At 37.7% G+C, this 20,996-nt stretch overlaps 1 protein-coding gene across 1 annotated transcript in view; it reads right to left on the minus strand.

Annotated features, from left to right (window-relative positions):
* The window catches only part of LOC131427746 (protein gustavus), a 337,641-nt gene that overhangs the window by 280,677 nt on the left and 35,968 nt on the right, over positions 1–20,996 (minus strand). The window contains exon 2 of the mRNA XM_058591207.1: positions 2,186–2,283. The gene's annotated coding sequence lies outside the window, so the exon portion shown is untranslated. The remainder of the gene's footprint in view (positions 1–2,185; positions 2,284–20,996) is intronic.

A 20,996-nucleotide genomic window follows, 5' to 3' on the forward strand; every position in this document is an offset into this window, starting at 1 on the left:
TTGCCTTTATTCCCGGAGGAAGTGGATGTTTTAAGTAATTGTGGAATTTGTGGTTGCTTAGGAAAGGTTTTACTGAAATAAAGGTGGGAGTTAAAGGTTTGTTTTGCAAATAAATCGAGAAAATCCGATTTTTGAAAGAAGAATGTTAATACCTTATGATAAAAAAAGAACCGGAAATTGCATTTTAAAATTCCCGCGCTTGTCCAATCGGTAAACTTTTATTCTATCAACGTTGGCAACACTTTTATACACATTCTGTCAAATTTTGACGCATATCGTACGATTAGTTTCTGTTTGGCGTCTATACAAGGAAGTTGAAAAATTTTCGTGTGGCGATTTTTATAACGGATGAAAATTTAGAACAACGTGCGTGCATCAAATTTTGTGTTGCAAATGGATTTAAGTGTTCCTAAACGTTGAAAATGTTAGAAAAGGCCTTTGGTGAATCGTGTCTAGGAAAAACACAGGCATACGAGTGGTATAAACGCTTCAAAGGTGGTCGTACAAGCTTGGATCATGATGAGATCCCTGGCCGCCCAACAACATCTGTTACTGAAGAAAACATTGAATCGGCGAAGCAAATCGTGTTGCAAAATCGTTCTGTACCGATTAGAGAGATTGTTGTGTTGCTGGGCATCTCTTATGGATCAGCCGAACACATTTTAACTGATGTTTTGGGTTTGAAACGCGTCGCTTTTCTGCTGGACCACCACCACGATAATGCGCCGCGTTGGTTGTGTCGCAGTTTTGGCCAAAAACTCAACCAATATCATCAACCAAGCACCGTACTCTCCAGATATGGCCCCGTGTGACTTTTTCCTCTTCCCCAGACTCAAATTGCCGTTGCGGGGAACGCGAAAATTCAATAGAGACCATAAAAGAGAATTCGCGGCGTGAACTAAAGGCCATACCTTCGGTGGCCTATAAAACTTGTATGGAAAATTGGATCAAGCGTTGGCATGCATGTATTGCCGCAGGAGGAGAGTACTTTGAAGGCGATAATAAAGAAATTTATTAAAAATTGAAATTTTACGTTTTTTAATAAAATTCCGGTTCTTTTTTGATCATAAGGTATACCAGTTTCAAATTCGACAGTAAAACTGTTTGAATAAATAAAACTAGAACGGCTGGCTGGAGATACGTTTGTTCCTGTTTCAGTTCTATTATATATCTCTCATATAAAACTTCCAATTGTTGAATTTGCTCTTAGCTTTTTACATTCCAATAGATTGTCACTGACTAAGAATTGATTTATTGCGGATCTAGGAAAATTATCCGGAGTCTAACGATTTATTTTTAATTTGATTCATTGTGACGAATGAAACTACCCGAAACCAATCAAACTTTTCATAAGTATCCGACGAGCGACAGACTGAAAAAGACTGATTAGTAAAATAGCAGGAATGGAAATTGTGTAAAAACGAATTCTTAGACGGGAGTTGAATTCGTAACTTACTTCTTCGGAGAAATTATTAGAAAAACAAACTTAGAAAGCAACCCAACTGTAAAGAACTCTGGAGGTGTTTTCTGGCTTATCAGTTTATTTCAGTATGCTCGGTACAAGCGCATACTCCAGCAGGTAGAGAAGACCTTGTATCAAAGTATAGTTATTGTACATATAATTATATTATTCATAATAGTATACAGAAATTAATTTAAAAAACGATGTTATTTGTATCAAGAGTCGACACCGCGTGAAGTCCATAACGAGTGATCTTGATCACCGATCCGCAAACTCCTACGTAAACTTGAATCTTAGATCGATATCATGTTTTAGTTTCTCGCCGCGTTTGGCTAATAAAACATTGTTCTTCTATTCTGCATTGCAAGTTCATGGAGTAGAGTTTCGAAACTTTATAAATGCGTAAGAACTCAGCGTAATACACCACACTACACAAAAAACTGATATGATAGCGTGATTGTGAATAAATTCTACTAGCCGCAAAAAATAGAATTTATATTCATTTTTCTGTGTGTATTTTTTCAGTTAAAGTTTAGGTGTTGTATTTCGCTTTTCACTTGTACTATATCATATACATATTTAAATTAGCGGGTTAGACGAAAAGGTTAATTAAATATAGTAATAATAATAGTTTTTTCTTGCAGTGAAAAGTTGATAGAATAAAAATCTAAGCATCAGTCTGATTAGGGTTAAGGTCAGACTTTTTTATTCAGATGTACTTACCTTAAGAAAAGTAGATTGAGAATACTTTCAGATACGCTGAACTCGTAGAAGGTTCCATGTTTTGAGATCCTAAGTTAAGTAATGAAACGTTACTCGATCTGAAAATATACAAACAGACAAAAGTTCATGCTACGATAACCATTTTATGATATTATTTCAAATCTATATAAATTCACAACAATCAATAAACTCATTTCCAAACCAAATTAATTATATCGATCGATTAAACCAGCACTGAAATGGGCAGAAACAAAATAAAAATCCCGTCAAACATCAAACACCATTCCAATGAAACGAAACATAATTGCATTACAATTTTTATCGAGCTGCATTGCCAATCGACGCCACAACTGGCGACCACCGATGGCCGTTAGCATATTCAGTTCGGAAAACATTATTCGACCCTTACCAACAAACCACCCCCCGAGACGAGTGGCGCAAATCCCCTTTTAAGGGAGAAAATTATAATAAAATTTCATCCACCTACGGATCGATATGGGTACCGACCTATTGTTTTATTGTTTCAATCCAATCAATTGGGTCCTTTAATTGGTAAAACGCTCCCATTTTGCACATCACTCGACGCTCCTTGAACCACATACTCCTACAGAACCCAATTCTGTACCACCCCAAAAACTGACCGCTCTGGTTTCGAATGAAAATTCGTCCCCAATTATACCGGTATTACAGTGCGTTTGTTTGTTGTAGACACTCTGGTTGCTACCACGACGGATTTTGCTGACCGTTTGATTCGGAATTCCGGTTCATGCAACCACGGTAGCCACGGTAGAATGGCTCTCGTGTTCAGTGACAGGATTTCATTTAAATGTCATAATTATTAGCGTGTAATTATACACGAATTAAATTCGATGAATGAATTATTTCCTACTACCTACTGCCACATCGCGGGGAGTGTGTGTGTGTGTGTGTAATCGCAATGTATCCGGCGATAAGCCGATTGAGTGTGTCCTCTGGGCCACGATCGAATTCAATAAACTGCAGTCGATGTTGCGATTTCGGGAAAACATCAATGCGCTTAATTCGATTATCGTGATTGGATATAGCTGATAAATCCTTTCTGGGGAATATTGTATTATGCACACCTCTGCAGTTGAACTTACGTCTGGGATGAACGGTTCGGTGAACGGATTTTGTCACCGTAACCAGATCCAATATCAGAGCAGGCAGAATGCAAAAGATGTAAAAGTATTATCTTGAAGACACCCGAACTTTTTTGTAGGATGGCACTTCGAAAACCGTTAACACAGTAATAGGTATTTTCTAACTTTCTAAAATATACTCGAGTCAGTCCAATCCCAGCCTAAAAAAGTGTTCACTCACGACCAAAGACAAAAACTCCACTTCATTGCAATCAATATATTAGAATTGATTCAAAAAAGATTGAAACTTGGGTGCCGCATCGGTTTAAAAATTTCGAACAGCGATGCAGCATGGCGGACAAAAGGTTTACTATTGTTTGAGCATTAACAGACGATAAGCGGAATGATTCAACTAATACAGTTGTCAAATAACATCACTCAGAGCGCCAACTGCCTTGATAGAACACGGTATAGGTCGGGAACACAAATTTTCATTAGAGCTATTCCATACTTAGAAAACTTTCATAAAAATTGTGTTGTCAAAGATATTTCAAAACTTCCATAGTTCACTTGGTCGTTTATGTTATTCTATGCAAGTTACGAAACATTTTACTCAACGTCATAGAACAATCGTTATAATATACATCAAATCACTACAATATACAAGTCTTCAAAAACAAATAGTAATCGCAGCCATAGTTTTTGAGTTTGTTTAGTGCAGTGTTTTTTTTGTATTCCTGTTAATATTGTAAGTGATCTCTTGCAGTTTTTTTTACGTAATTTAAGTATCAGAATAGTATACACATATAGTTTTTTACAAGGAATAATAATCTGTTTTTGTAAGTAATTTGAAATAAAAATTTTTATTTATTAGATTCTTGATCCCAAAGCGCATTCCGTTGGAAAACTGCTTCAATCAGAGCGTTGATATCAATCAAATTATTTTCTTCCGCCATGACGGAAAATAAGTTAGGAAACGTTTGTTCGCTCGTTAGGCTGGAAACAAATGAACGAAATTTAGATCCTTTAATGTTCGCATCGCATCGCTTTGCGTCGCGTCTCGCTTCCACTCTGGCTTCACTCTTAGGCTCGAAACATGCGAATATTTGGTGGTTCGGTTTCCATAAAAATATGACCAAAAGTTATAGTTTTCCAATACTACGAATCAAACGTTACATGTTCAGTCACTAATTTGTCACTCGAGCGTTTAGTAGAACAAATTCACAAGAATAATATTTTATCACTACTGAATAATATTATGTCACGTCACTATACACATTCACTATTAATCTCTCACAACACTATAAATGTGTATATTAAACGTCAAAATGCAGATACGTATTTCGTAATGTTTTTTACATCCTCCATCAGTGCATCAATTTTATGAGTTTGTTGAAAAAAAGCTGAAGTATCGTTCCTTTTATATGAAACGAAAACGGGGAGATTTTTTATCAATAGAAAAAAACCACTCGTAGGAGGAACTTGAACATTTATTACCTTAAAACCTTGACGAAGCGTGTTCAGAAATTAAGTGTTTTCTATGTTTATTTGTATTCTGTGTGTAAGTATTGGAGTCCCGGGTTGACGGTTCAATGCATAGGACACTGGTCTTACAAGCCAGTTGTCGTATGTTCCAGCCCCGACCTGGAATGGGAGGATTCTTGGTATCAGTATGATCGTAGTAAAGCCTTGGTATTACATTCCTGTAGTGGAATTTGATCTTCAGTTTCAACAGACTTCGCAGTCGATTCAATGTGTACAGAACTCTTGCATGGCTGGTGGTAGGATTCCACTGACACTACGAATCCTTCCAGGTAGGGGCTCGAACATACGACAACTGGTTTATAAAACCAGTGACTTATGCATTGAACCGCCAACCCGGGACAGTATGATCGTAGTACTAACCACTAATCGACTATGAAATCTGTTATAACAAAATGGTCGAATTGCACAAAAGGAATTTAATACCAAGATTAAGCTGTTTGTTCAAGTAGAAATTGTTAAATCTACTGTACTTATTCTAATATATAAAATTGGATCGCGTTTAGTACTTGACTAAAATAACCTGAAACCCGCCAACTCTCCACTCCTGATAAATCGTTCAGTCAATTGAATTACTCGGGTTGTGAAGAAACACAACTTAGTTAGCTACCCTCATACTCTCAAAAAAATTTGAAATTCTAACCTGGGTCTAACTACCATCATTTGAATATTACTGAAGTTTTGCGAAAACAAATTCGATGTTGATATTTTCATGAAATGTGGCAAAGTTCAATTTCAAAGTAACGTAAAGTAGTACAGTGCCCTTGCAATCTGTGGATGGTCTAGTAATCAAAAAAATAATTCCGGATAACTATTATTATTATCCAGTTAACCAACGAACATGAATATGGGCAGTAAAAAAGTGTCTTATGAGAACCGAATATTTTTCTAGTTCTGAATCAACAATTTGAACACATTTAAGTTGCGTATTGTATCAGTCTTTCGAATTTTGAATATGCACTTACCTAATAAGTAGCCATTATTGATGATTAGCTGTATATTTTGCCAAAGTTGGTTTTTACGCTGCCTTGAGAGCGACTAAAATGCTACTTATCGATTATTTCCTGTCATTGATTGGAATTAGTCCGTGCTTATTTGTGTACCGTAGAATTATGCTACCCTTGAATAACGATTTTTCAAATCGTCTAATATCTGATATTCACATAAAACGCCGGGTAGAAAAGTAAGGTAATTTTGAGGGAGGGCAAGACTGCAAAATTGTTGAATAAAATTAAAATACTTTTGACAGAGCTGGCTCAAAACATATTTGTTTGGCAAGCAATTCCAGAAAGCAGTAGCAGCAGAAAATGTAGCAAAATTAAGGTCGACTTTCTCCTATTTGTATGAAACTGAGTAGCGTCTTCAGTATGACAGACCATAATTTTTATATGGATAGAGTGATCGATTCGGCTCAAAAACTGTCACCTGTACAAAAATAGTGTCCAAGCAAAAGTTGTATAGAATCAATTGTGCACACTAAAAAGATTATTCGCCAAAGACAAAGTTGATATTTTGAATAATTAGTTTCTATAGTTTTTTTTATAAATATTTCTATTTCAAACTAGTTATGAAAATCAGCATTTGACATCAATTTGAATAGAATCTTTGAAAAACTGAACTGCTAAAACATTTTGGAATATTTTACAAATATACCAAATGTGTGTGTGTGCATTTAATCTGTCCCAAACCCCACCGGCAGGCAGCGGTTTTCAAAAACGACTCATAAGACGCATTTTGCATGGAATAATACAAAGGGTTTTTCATGAAAACAAGTTGACAACAGGCCTCGCTAAATTCAAACCAATCAAAAGCCACAGCAGAGGGTTTAAAAACACTTCAGCAATAGCACGTCAATCCAAAATACTTAACCTATTCGAAGGATTTTGAATAATTTTCGCATTTTCGCATGAGTTTTTACATACAAACCAATTCGCACCCTCTCATTCTGCTATTAACGCAGAAGGCGATAGCACCCAATCGTTTCAAAATAAATTAAACAAATTAAAACGTTTAAAATAAATTAAACAAATTAAAACGTTTAAAATAAATTAAACAAATTAAAACGTTTAAAATAAATTAAACAAATTAAAATGCGATTTCTTTTACATTTTATTATTTCTGTTTGTTATTTTAAATTATTGAAAAACTCATTCAACGTATTTCTTTCAGTGTACATTTTGTTGAAGGCCCAATTGATATCTTGAAACTTCTTCTTGACCACCTATTTTAAACATGTAACGAATTTTGAGTTAATAAGTACATACAAAAGTGCATCCATAGCTTACTACCCATTTGTGGAATTGCACGAAAATGACATGATCTTTGTATGGCGCTCGAACAGATAACACAAATGGTATCTGCCTACATCTAATCAAAGTCACGGTGGTCTGTCGTAAGTTCGAACTCCAAAATTAGCTTTTTCGTCGTTCTTCTTCACAGACCAATCGTTGCTTGAATTTCCTTCTCTGCTGATTAGTTTCAATTTAACCGAACGTAAAATTAACATAACTAACAAGCTTTGAATCCCATTTTAAATTTGATTTGAAAAAAGTCAGCGATGAGTCGAAAATGAAACGTGCAATATACGAATTGGATTTCCGTGATTTTTCTTTACAATTGGTTCTGGCTGTTATCTGGCTATCACCGGGTGTCTACGTCACTTTTAAGAGCATTTTTAATGCGGAATTTACAAAATTGACCGAGTAACATTACCCGCTTTCAATGAGTAAATGAATGCTTTATAACGATTAAGTAACTGAGGGTTAGCAGGACCTTTTATTCGACCCGTTTTCGGTTTATCCTCAAAAGTTTTTAGTTTTTAGAGTTATCCTCACCGAACTTCCTTCGATTTCTGCTGAAAGTCCACGCATTTCGAAACAAACTAATGAAAACGAATAAACAACTGCACAAGTGGTTAGAGAAGAGTGTAAACAACAGGACGCAGCCATAAAAATTGACAGATTCTGAACCATAGCGAAATGGCAGCGGTTTTTGGTTGCGTCCATACTTTCTGGGACAGTCTTCAATGCATGACTAAACTCCATATTTATGTATGAATTCCCAAAGCATTGCTGCACGCATTCAAAAGTATGCTTTTGTCTCTTTGTAGTATTATTTTTAAATTTCCATACTCTGCCATGTTTCCTGCGGGCGTCATCTATAAGGATACCGTACAGAAGCACTCCAACGGATGTAATGTAAACGCTGAAGGGAGGGCATGTGGGAGCCATTCTGAACTGCAGTATCATCAGTATGACGGTATAATATTGATGTACCAGATGATGATGATGCTTGTTGTCTCAGTGATTGGATTTCGATTAGCAATTGATTCCGAAAAACATAGAGCCATTGCCGTAACATTGCATTGTGCTTACGTTATTTATAGTTCGAACACGGAACACAGTCACACAAACAGCGACATCACGCTGCTAGTGTTATGAATTTAGTGAAAGAATCAATATCAATTCTGGCTTTGAAACCCGGATATTGTCGCAATGCTCCCTAATATATTATATAAATATCAATGCTATAAATAAAGGCAATTGTATTGGAAAATAATATTTGACGTTCAACACAAAACCCACACGGTGAGTTGCTTTGTGTCGAAGGATTTCCAACTAAATCAGTGGAATAATGAACACATTTATTTCCACACTGTTCGTCAGGATTTTGGAGTTTATTGTGTGGAGTGAAAAACAGGGCCGTCGAGAGATAATTCGGACCCGGGGGGAGAGCAAAATTATGGACTCTTATATGTGAGAAGTTGCCTAAAAATTTGTGGACATGGGGATATCGTCGATTTTAGACACTTCTGAATACCATAACTTAACAAAATAATTCACATACCACATGTGCTTTCATTTTGAATATTTTTTAGTTGCGAAAAATATAAACAATTTTAAATTTATGTCCAGCCCCGAGAGATTCACTCCTTTCTCCCTCCCTCAATCTTTTTTTCGTTACAATAAGGGCTCGATTAACTTGAATAGTGTACCGAGAAAAGGTGGCGCCCGGGGCAAAATTAAGATTTACCGCTCCATCGTTGGTTTAGTGAGTAAAAAATGCTGGACTCCATGAAAGATGACTTGGAGGGGTAAAACCTGTTTTAATCCACCTAGTGGTGTAACGATGCCTTTCTCATGTACATATAATATTGTGGTATTCTATTCAAATTTTCTCTTCGATTTTTGAAAGAAACCAAGTGATTGTTTATGCAGACACACACAAAATAAAACAGTGCTCTGATTGCGTAAGCCATCCTTAAGAGAACGAAATGGGTTCACTACCCGAGAATCGGTATAATCGAAGTCGGTTCGTACGGCCACCAACTAACATGACACACAAACTCTTCTCGAAAGTCAGTGAGATCCATTTTGGTATATATGACCACTATTTCCGGTACTTCCGGTGCCGGATACCGGGAACCAGGATAGCCGGAATTGGTTTGTTTAGTTGCCTACTGATAATGACTATCGATTTGAGTAGTTTTGAGACCAGTTTAGAACATTTTTTACGTTTTTTGTTTCGCCGGTTTAAGTGACGGTGTACAATATTGAACACACTTTACCCTATAATTCCGGAACCGGAAGTCGGATCCGGATGAAATTCAGGAATTCCGTATACGACCAAAAGACCTTTCATTTGAATCTAAGTTTGTGGAAATCGGTCAAACCATCGCTGAGAAAAGTGAGTGAGATCCATTTTGATATATATGACCACTATTTCTGGTACTTCCGGAACCGAATACCGGGAACCAGGATAGCCGGAATCGGTTTGTTTAGTTGTCTACCTATAATGACTATCGATTTGTGTAGTTTTGAGACCAGTTTAGAAATTTTTTTACGTTTTTTGTTTCGCCGGTTTAAGTGACGGTGTACAATATTGAACACACTTTACCCTATCATTCCGGAACCGGAAGTCGGATCCGGATGAAATTCAGGAATTCCGTATAGCACCGGAAGACCTTTCATTTGAATCTAAGTTTGTGGAAATCGGTCAAACCATCGCTGAGAAAAGAGAGTGAGATCCATTTTGGTATATATGACCACTATTTCCGGTACTTCCGGAACCGAATACCGGAAACCAGGATAGCCGGAATCGGTTTGTTTAGTTGCCTACTGATAATGACTATCGATTTGTGTAGTTTTGAGACCAGTTTAGAAAATTTTTTACGTTTTTTGTTTCGCCGGTTTAAGTGACGGTGTACAATATTGAACACACTTTACCCTATAATTCCGGAACCGGAAGTCGGATCCGGATGAAATTCAGGAATTCCGTATAGGACCGGAAGACCTTTCATTTGAATCAAAGTTTGTGGAAATCGGTCAAACCATCGCTGAGAAAAGAGAGTGAGATCCATTTTGGTATATATGACCACTATTTCCGGTACTTCCGGAACCGAATACCGGAAACCAGGATAGCCGGAATCGGTTTGTTTAGTTGCCTACTGATAATGACTATCAATTTGTGTAGTTTTGAGACCAGTTTAGAAAATTTTTTACGTTTTTTGTTTCGCCGGTTTAAGTGACGGTGTACAATATTGAACACACTTTACACATAATTCCGGAACCGGAAGTCGGATCCGGATGAAATTCAGGAATTCCGTATAGGACCGGAAGACCTTTCATTTGAATCTAAGTTTGTGGAAATCGGTCAAACCATCGCTGAGAAAAGTGAGTGAGATCCATTTTGGTATATATGACCACTATTTCCGGTACTTCCGGAACCGAATACCGGGAACCAGGATAGCCGGAATCGGTTTGTTTAGTTACCTACTGATAATGACTATCGATTTGTGTAGTTTTGAGACCAGTTTAGAAAAATTTTTACGTGTTTTGTTTCGCCGGTTTAAGTGACGGTGTACAATATTGAACACACTTTACCCTATAATTCCGGAACCGGAAGTCGGATCCGGATGAAATTCAGGAATTCCGTATAGGACCGGAAGACCTTTCATTTGAATCTAAGTTTGTGGAAATCGGTCAAACCATCGCTGAGAAAAGAGAGTGAGATCCATTTTGGTATATATGACCACTATTTCCGGTACTTCCGGAACCGAATACCGGAAACCAGGATAGCCGGAATCGGTTTGTTTAGTTGCCTATCAATTTGTGTAGTTTTGAGACCAGTTTAGAAAATTTTTTACGTTTTTTGTTTCGCCGGTTTAAGTGACGGTGTACAATATTGAACACACTTTACACATAATTCCGGAACCGGAAGTCGGATCCGGATGAAATTCAGGAATTCCGTATAGGACCGGAAGACCTTTCATTTGAATCTAAGTTTGTGGAAATCGGTCAAACCATCGCTGAGAAAAGAGAGTGAGATCCATTTTGGTATATATGACCACTATTTCCGGTACTTCCGGAACCGAATACCGGAAACCAGGATAGCCGGAATCGGTTTGTTTAGTTGCCTACTGATAATGACTATCGATTTGTGTAGTTTTGAGACCAGTTTAGAAAATTTTTTACGTTTTTTGTTTCGCCGGTTTAAGTGACGGTGTACAATATTGAACACACTTTACCCTATAATTCCGGAACCGGAAGTCGGATCCGGATGAAATTCAGGAATTCCGTATGGGACCACGAGACCTTTCATTTGAATCTAAGTTTGTGGAAATCGGTCAAACCATCGCTGAGAAAAGAGAGTGAGATCCATTTTGGTATATATGACCACTGTTTCCGGTACTTACGGAACCGAATACCGGGAGCCAGGATAGCCGGAATCGGTTTGTTTAGTTGCCTACTGATAATGACTATCGATTTGTGTAGTTCTGAGACCAGTTTAGAAATTTTTTTACGTTTTTTGTTTCGCCGGTTTAAGTGACGGTGTACAATATTGAACACACTTTACCCTATAATTCCGGAACCGGAAGTCGGATCCGGATGAAATTCAGGAAGTCCGTATAGGACCGGAAGATTTTTCATTTCAATCTAAGTTTGTGGAAATCGGTCAAACCATCGCTGAGAAAAGAGAGTGAGATCCATTTTTGTATATATGACCACTATTTCTGGTACTTCCGGAACCGAATACCGGGAACCAGGATAGCCGGAATCGATTTGTTTAGTTGCCTACTGATAATGACTATCGATTTGTGTAGTTTTGAGACCAGTTTAGAAATGTTTTTACGTTTTTTGTTTCGCCGGTTTAAGTGACGGTGTACAATATTGAACACACTTTACCCTATAATTCCGGAACCGGAAGTCGGATCCGGATGAAATTCAGGAATTTCGTATAGAACCGGAAGACCTTTCATTTGAATCTAAGTTTGTGGAAATCGGTCAAACCAAACTAAAATGAAGTCAGAGGACTACATAGAAATATTGGAGATAGGCTTGATTGAACACGGTGAGTCCTTGATGGGTCCGGATTATATTTTCAACAAGATAATGCTGCAATCCATAATTCAAAATTGACTAAAGAGTGGTTGAATGTCAAAAATATAGAAATTCTGGAGAGGCCATCTTGTTCTCTGGATCTAAATCCTATCGAAAACCTGTGGTCTATCCTCGTTCGTCGCGTTTACGAAAACAGGAGACAGTTAGACAACGTAAACACGCTTAAAATCGAGTTCGAGAATGTTGGAAGGAGATCACACAGGATATTCTTGTAAATCTGGTATTGTCAATGAATTCACGTCTAATTGAAGTTATTTGAAATAATGGTTCATACACACATTACTAAGTTGTGTTACAATGTAGAATTAGGTTTTTTTTTGCAAAATAAACTCGTTATCCGGTAAATGAATAACTGGTAATAATTTTATTTCGCACATTTTTTCATGAGCTGGTCGGCTAAAATGCAAATATTCCATATAATAAGCATTATCACATACATACAAGGTGGCAAGAGATTTGTTTGACTATTTAATAAATAAATTGTTGTTTCTAGCAAAGTTTTGCGATGAAACAGAGTGGTGCTGTTTTTATTTCGCTCTGTGTACCAAAAACTATGTATTCAGTCGTCAACTAACTAAACCTGTTCAAGTGAATTATACGGATAGTTGAAAGTGTTTTGCTCGATTTTTCGTGTCATGTATCAATACACGCTCTTAAAACGAAATTTTCAAACTTATCAGCCTGTAATTAAGGAACCGGAAGTCGTGCCCGGATGAAATTTTATAGGGTTGTAAGGGATTGCTAAACCTGTTCAAGCTTGTGAAAACTGGTTCCATTGGAACCTAAGTTTGTGAATAGCGGTTTTAGGTAAAATCGAATGCACTTCATAAAAAAAATTGTTGCTCATTTTACCCCGTTACTCCGGAACCGGGGGTCGGCTGCGGATGAAATTCAGTAGCAAGCTATGGGATTATAAGGTTTTTCATTTGAACCATAATTTGAAGATAATCGGTTATGTGATCTCTGAGAAAATCGGGTGCACTTTTTTTCGTTTTTTTTCTGTACAATTTACCATGTTACTCTCGAATCTGAAGTTCGAACAGGGTAAAATTCAATAGCAGGCTATGGAAATGAAAAAACTTTAATTTGAATCTAAGTCTGTGAAAATCGATTAAGCCATCTCCGAGGAAATCGAGTGCACCTTTTTGTTACACACACGCACACTCACACACACACACACACACACACACACACACACACACACACACACACACACACACACACACACACACACACACACACACACACACACACACACACACACACACACACACACACACACACACACACACACACACACACACACACACACACACACACACACACACACACACACACACACACACACACACACACACACACACACACACACACACAGAAATAGTCATAGTCTTTCTGTACGAGAAAGGTAAAAAACTTGTTTCAATCCTCTTCTCATATTACCCATATTTTCACGTATTTTACTAAGAGATTCTTTAAAAAAATTGATTGAATCTTGAATAAAAACCAGTTCCGTCATCAACTTACAATACACGCGCTATTTCAAAGAACTATATTAGATTTTACGTCACCGTGTATCTAAAAACACTCGTGAAATTGATTTTTTTTCGTATATAACTATATGATTCTGGAGCCCGAAGACGTATCAAGATAAAATTCGATAGCAGTCTATGGAATTGAAAGGCCTCTTATTTGAGTCTAAGTTTGTTAAAATCGATTCAACCATCTTTGAGAAAATCGAGTGCTATATTTTACAATTTTTCGCATATATCACCCTGTAATTCCGGAACCGGAAATCGGATCCGGATAAAATTTAATGAAGTTCTATGGGAAAGTAAGACGTTCCGCATCTGTAATTTGTATACTTGGTTATTCGCAAAATAAAATTTCAACGGTTACTCTCATCTCAACAAAAACGATTGGTTTATACATATGCCTATTTTATATCTCCGTTCTGGAATTCTTACGCACAGGCATGTACCCAGAGAGAAGGCCCGAGAGGCCCTGGCCCCTACCGAAATCAGAAACCGAAACAAAATAAAGATTGATGAATATTATGGGGAAGATTACACCGTCAAACAGTGGTTTTAAGAGTTTCGTTTAAGAGTCTCCATTGCCACAAATAGTGTCAAAACTAAATAAAATGGAGGATGAAGCCGGGTTGAAAACGGGTACGAGCATGTCATAGTTGAGCAATATTCTGCATATGAAAAAGATATGTGCCGCTGGATCCCGCACATACTTATTTAGACCTGAAAAGACGAACGCAAGCGCACTTCGAACACATGTTTGGCTGGATCCATTATCAAACGCCAGAGAACAGAATGATTACCCGACAATGGATTGCAGTCAAAACTAGCGCTTTGAAATAACAAAGAAGACTTAATTAGTCGAAAAGACAATGATGTCGGTTTTCTGGGATTGTCGTGGTATACTTTTGGAGGACTACTCTAAAACAGACCGCAAGTAGTAACATGCAATAATGAAGTGATTGAGGAACGAAATCGTTGTGAAATGGCCTTATCTGAAGCATATGAGCATCGCTGCCATGGTTAAAATAAACGGCTTAGGGTTCCAATTACTTACCCGTCCACCTTGTTCACCTGATTTGGCTCCCTCGAATTATTATCTGTTCCCAAACCCTCAAGTCATCTCTGAGAAATGTATGTGAGCTTCGTTTTGGTATTTCATACCACCACTTCCGGAACCAGAAACCGAAACCAGTATAGTCAAAGTTGGTTTGTATTGTCATCAACTGATGTGACCTACAAATTGAGAAAATACTTCCCGTTCTTCACGAATAGGAGTTCCATCTCTCAAAATCTACCCACGTCATAAAATTTATCGCATCTTCACAAGTCTTGTGGATTGTTGTGTTTTATAAATGGACATTTAAATAGTCTTAGCGATGTGTGGTAGAAATGGTATGATAGTAAACGTTAATAAATGTAACACAAGAAGCTGATTTCGGGCACAGTCACCATTTTTTCAAATACTCAATAATGACAGTTCCAGTTGGAAAAGTTCTGTCTGTAAAAAAGCATGAGCATCATTGTCGATCGCAAGCTCCGCCTGCCTTTGCGCAAGTTTTTATGATAGTTATCGTCTCAAGAAATATTATATTTCACTAGTATGCAGTATTCTTGAATACGGAGTTACAATTTGGGCTCATGTTCACGTCGGTCTTGACTGAATCGTCTTCAATCGTGCTCTCATCAATTTATTGACTCTGAAAAAAAGACGAGTACTTGTTCGACTCTGATAGAAGTCAATGAAAAAACATAACCATGCATAAAAATCGATATTTCTGGAACCAAAAGCCGGATTCGGATTTGATCCATTCTATCATTCAGTGCAGTAAAACTTCATTCAATTCAATTGAAACTGAATGTGGAACACATTGACGATCTCTCTAATGCAGTACACTTCAGTCTCTGACACACACAATGTTTGCTGACGGCCCGAACGAGCAGCATACAGTTCATCACCCGTTTCTCTTCAATCAAGGCTCAGTTTAACCACCGTCAGTTGATCTCTTGAAGTAACAACATATCTCTTTCAATAGTGTGAGAGCGGCCTTCAAATGAGGTTAATGTAAACATTCGAATTGGTTCAAGATAATAGATGAAAGACAAACCAGATTACTGAAATATCAATCACAGAATACACATAAATTAATTGTTTCCTCCCTCAGTTTTCATTTTTAATACTTTACTCCATTTATAATTCTATTTGTTCGAACTTGCTTACTACCAAGAGCGAAGGCAATGAAGGAGCTACACTACTTGGCACTCGAAACTGAGCAAGAAAAATTTCAAATGACTAGGTACGATTATTCAACTGACGATGAATTCCGGGAGCTTCACTTGAAAATGGCAGCAAAAGTCAAATGAATTAGAAGGGATATGGTGACGGTCAGCGGCCTTAAATTTCATTTTCATCTTATATTATTCGATTGAAAATGAAATTTTACCGCACTGCTATCATTTGTGAAAATCAGCCTTGTCAACTGTGGTAAATCCATGTGCGTTCTGTTTTTGGGAACTCTTGGCCGCTACTTCCAGGAACCAAAGATCGGTAAAATCAAGTTTTTATACAAGACCTTGAAATTGAAATAGTTTTGAATCAACTGCAAAGATTTTTCTGTTTTGTTGAGTAGTTACTTCTAATGACGACTGGAAATTGAAGCTGGATTTCGAGGAAATTAAATGTCATACGGGATAATAACACCTTTTATTTGAATATAAGCGCGGGAAATAGACCAAGTAATATTTTAGAAATAGGAGTGAACTTCATTCCGACGATTTTGCTACTTTTTTTCGGTGCATCCGGAATTTGAAAAGTCAACCTACCGAAATCCTGGGTACGGATCTGCTTACGGATGTTCTAATACCCTCCACTATAGAACTCAACGAATTTCTTCGCTCGTACGTGTCGATTTCGAAATCTCGCGTTGGCGGTTCGATACAGAGGGCTCTGGTCTTACAAGTCAGTTGTCGTATGTTCGAACCCCGACCTGGAAGGATTCCTAATGTCAGTATGATTGTAGCGCCAGCCATGCAATGATTTTTTACGCTATGATTTGGCTGCGAAGTCTGCTGAAACAGAGGCTCAATTTTACGAAAGGATTGTAATACCAAGGCTTTGTTTGGGATTTCGAAATCTACGCAGGTTTCAGGTCGGGTATCAGTTGCAACGTTCAATATGCTAAGTTCATTAGCATTTTCACAATTCTATTAATCAATGTGTGACAACACCATATAACATCATCTACAATTACCAAAGCGTAAATATTTCATTCGTTCGCTCTCTATTTTCTATACGCCATCACATTCCACTCAGTATTATAATCACGAGCACCAATAGGCATACCTAGATTGTTACACGTTTTAGTCTAGAGATGATCGCGACTTATATTTCCGGTTCCGATTCGACCAGCGTGCGAGATTAAGTATGAAACTTTACAATTACAAGAATCTTCCTTGCTTTAGAAAATCCTTACATAGTGACAAACCATTTTAGTAAAATAACATTCATCGATTTTGAAAAAAAAAAAAGCCAACCCGAAGTCAAGAACTTCAAGTTTCAAGTTTGTTGAAATTTTAAATTCGTTCTGCAACCACCTCTCTGGGCCACCTCTATCGTTAACATTGAACGAAAAACATCGTGCATGTTTCACGACCATCCACCATCCCAAAACGGCTAACTTGCGTAGGGTGGAACTGAGGTGGAAAACTTTGCCAAACATCCGAACCGACAACGACTACGGTTCTGGTGGCACCAGGGGAGTAGTGGTGTTTTGTTTATTCATTCAGAGTGAATGGGTTTGCCCGGATTTTCTCACCTCTTTGCTTAGTTGAGAGCAAGCACCCACACCTCGAAGGTCGACGGTGTGTGAGGACAGACGCCTAGCCGAAGGGCAGAAGGGATCGACCATAAGGAATACAGTGTTTAGGAAATCGAGGTCAATAAGCAGCAAGCGATCGTTTCTACTTTACTTTTCCTTATATTTTTGTGGTTTACTACTCGTGCTAGCTATTAATACATTTGACCTCCCGACAAAACGGCAGTTCGCGTGAGCAAACAAAGTTCGGTGCTAGATACGGTACAACAAATCTGGTGGCATTACCGAGGCCCTGGAAATATCATGCGCCGTGCATTGATTGGTCTAATGATTAACACCCAAGGTAAACAGTAATAAACTGTGCGGATGAATTATTTTCAATACTGATAGAGTTATTTTGGGAATCACTCCCATTAATAAGAACAAAGTTTATTTTTCCGAAACATAAAAAATAAACTCTTTTTCTTTCTTAAACTCACATTGCAAGCAAAATTTCATTCTTCATCTATCAAAGCGCAACTAGAACCGGGTAATGCTAGCGCTGTTGTCACACAAAGGATTTCATTGGAACCGTGGTATCAAAACGTTGTGACTAACAACTGATGGCTACCTTGTCGAAGTCACGTATTTGTTGTCACAACCATCCCTCGTTTGACTAACGGGAATGAAAAAAAGAATATATGAAAATATGTGTACTGTTTTTGCTTGACCGAATTTTTACCAGAAAATATCAAACTAGCCGAACCAAGTACTGGTTTTTAACGCACCTTAGGCAGACCGATCCCGAAAGAGAATGGCAACGTGGCATAGACCAAACAGAAAAGTTGACATTGAACGATAATTCTGCATCAACTTATTGATGAAATTAACATCAATCAGCATGCACATTAATCTGATTCAATTCCTTCAAGCTGCACCTAATCTTGGCCTTCATATTGAAAGCCTCAAACGTCTGAAAAAAAAGAAATATGCAAATCTGGTAATCCAGAACCTCAAAGACATTATCTGACATTTAGTTTTTTTTTCAAAGGCGTGCGGATCTAGTTTTTATCTGTTCCTTACTCGCTTATTGGAACCAACTGCAGGAAATAGTTACTCTTTGAAGTACGTTGAAAAAACGACATTTAACTTTTTTATCGTACACACCTGGAAAAATTCGTGTAAATTCACATCTTCTGAGACCGACATATATGAGCGTCAAAAATAACTTAATTTTACAGTAAATATAACTTATATTAAATTCATTCTGACATATTTTTAAGTGCTAAAACATGTAAATTTACACGTTTGGTTGAAATACGTGAAACGACTGAATTTTACAAGAATGTTTTAAATATACGCCCATGATTACCATTTATCTAAAACTACACAGCAAAAAATATGAAATTTACAGGTTACGCAAATCTATGTAAGACACAATTCATAGAACGTACTATGAATTGTGTCATACATAGATTTGCGTCACCTGTAAATTTCATATTTTTTTGCTGTGTAGTTTTAGATAAATGATAATCATGAAATTATTTTTGTCAACTAATCAAAGGTTATTTTCCGCGATTTTTTTTCACAAAAAAAAACAATAAATAAAGTCCTTGAGTTCTTTCATACACGTACAGAATGAGAAGAATATTATAAGACCTTCTTCAAGTACCCAAATTGAAAAGCATTAATTTTCCAACTAACAGGCATCTCGACGGACATGTAGGAAAGAATAGCATGGAAATCGGCAGTCAATTTAAAGACTTCTTTCGCAAAATGTACACAACATATTCAACCGTGAATACTTTTCATTCACCATTTCCAAAAACTAAAAAAAGGCGGGTGGGTAATGCCAGAGACATAGCTGGAGGACGTGAATACTACACGGGTAAAAATTATGAATCATGTCTATCATGAATCATTCAGTAATAGCCGTTCAACCGAGAAGGTTGTGTATAGAAGCGTACAGTTTAATAACGCTGGTTGGTTTACACGCGTTAGGTGCGACAGCGGTTGAACAGCAGGTAGAGACCTGTTGGCAGCAGCCGTTAGAACGTATAGTCGTGCTGCATAAGAGAGCCCCAGTGCTGGGCCAAGCTGGTGAAGGAAACAACAAAGGGCGTTTCCCAAGCTCTACCCAGGCCACAATATACAGCCACAAGTGCTGAGCAGGAGAGTGCAAAGGCACATCGAAGAAGAAGAGTGCAAAGGCACACAGAAGCAGGAGAGTGCAAAGGCACACCGGTGCGAAGGCACTTCGGTGCAGAAGCATATCGGTGCAGAAGCATATCGGTGCGGTGCACAAGGAAGAAGGAGACAAGACAACTCGGTCTTTCCACTGCCATACAACACGCAGGTATACACCGGTGACCTGCGCTGGTTGCAGCTGGCGAAGACAAAAGTAAATCGGAAATCGAGTGGTGCTGGATGTCAGGTAGCAGTAGCATCACATCCAACAATCAGCATCCAACAAGAACATCTAGAGCAACGAGGATCTACACGGCAGTGCAACGGAGATAGACAACAATTTCAAGGTAGAAGTTTTTTCTTTTCCTTTTGATTGAGTACTGTGTAGTGTTGGTTTCATTTTTTATTTTAAAGTTTGATAAATAATTTTAATGTGATGGATGAATCCATGGACGTAAATCCTAGCATGAATCCGATACCCCCACGAACGAAAAAATATCAGGAGAGCTCTTCTGGGCCTTGGATAGTCTTTTTTAGACGTATATCAAAGCCATTAAACATTTACCAAATTTCTAAAGGTTTGACATCACGATACTCTTCAATCAAAGAGATCATAAAAGTAAATAACGATAAAATTCGTGTTGTGGTAAATAATTTGAAACACGCGAATGATATTGTCTCTTCGGAACATTTCATTAAAGAGTATAAAGTTTACATACCCTCCAAAGATGTCGAAATTGACGGTGTTGTTACCGAAGCGAGTCTTTAGGTAGATGAATTACTCAAGCATGGTGTTGGTCGTTTCAAGAACTCTACGCTTGAGGGTGTGAAAATACTGGAGTGCAAACAACTGTACTCAGTAGTTCATGAAGAGGGGAAAAAAGTTTATCGCCCATCAGACTCGTTTCGAGTGACATTTGCGGGTCTGCGTTGCCGTCCCATGTCTATGTCGATAAAATTCGTCTTCCTGTTCGGCTTTTTGTTCCAAATGTAATGAATTGTACGAACTGCAAAAAATTCGGCCACACAGCTACTTACTGTAGTAATAAACCAAAATGTATTAAGTGTGAAGGGCCTCATAAAGATAATGATTGCAACAAGGAAATTGAAAAATGTATTTATTGTGGGGAAAGATCTCATGAGGATATTTCAGTATGCACTGCATTTAAAGTGCACAAAGACAAAATTAAGCTTTCTTTAAAAGCACGGTCTAAGCGCACATATGCAGAAATGCTTAAAACGGTCATTGATGTTCCCCC

Source organism: Malaya genurostris, chromosome 2 (genome assembly GCF_030247185.1).
Source record: "Malaya genurostris strain Urasoe2022 chromosome 2, Malgen_1.1, whole genome shotgun sequence".
In the NCBI taxonomy this organism is placed as follows: Eukaryota; Metazoa; Arthropoda; class Insecta; order Diptera; family Culicidae; genus Malaya; species Malaya genurostris.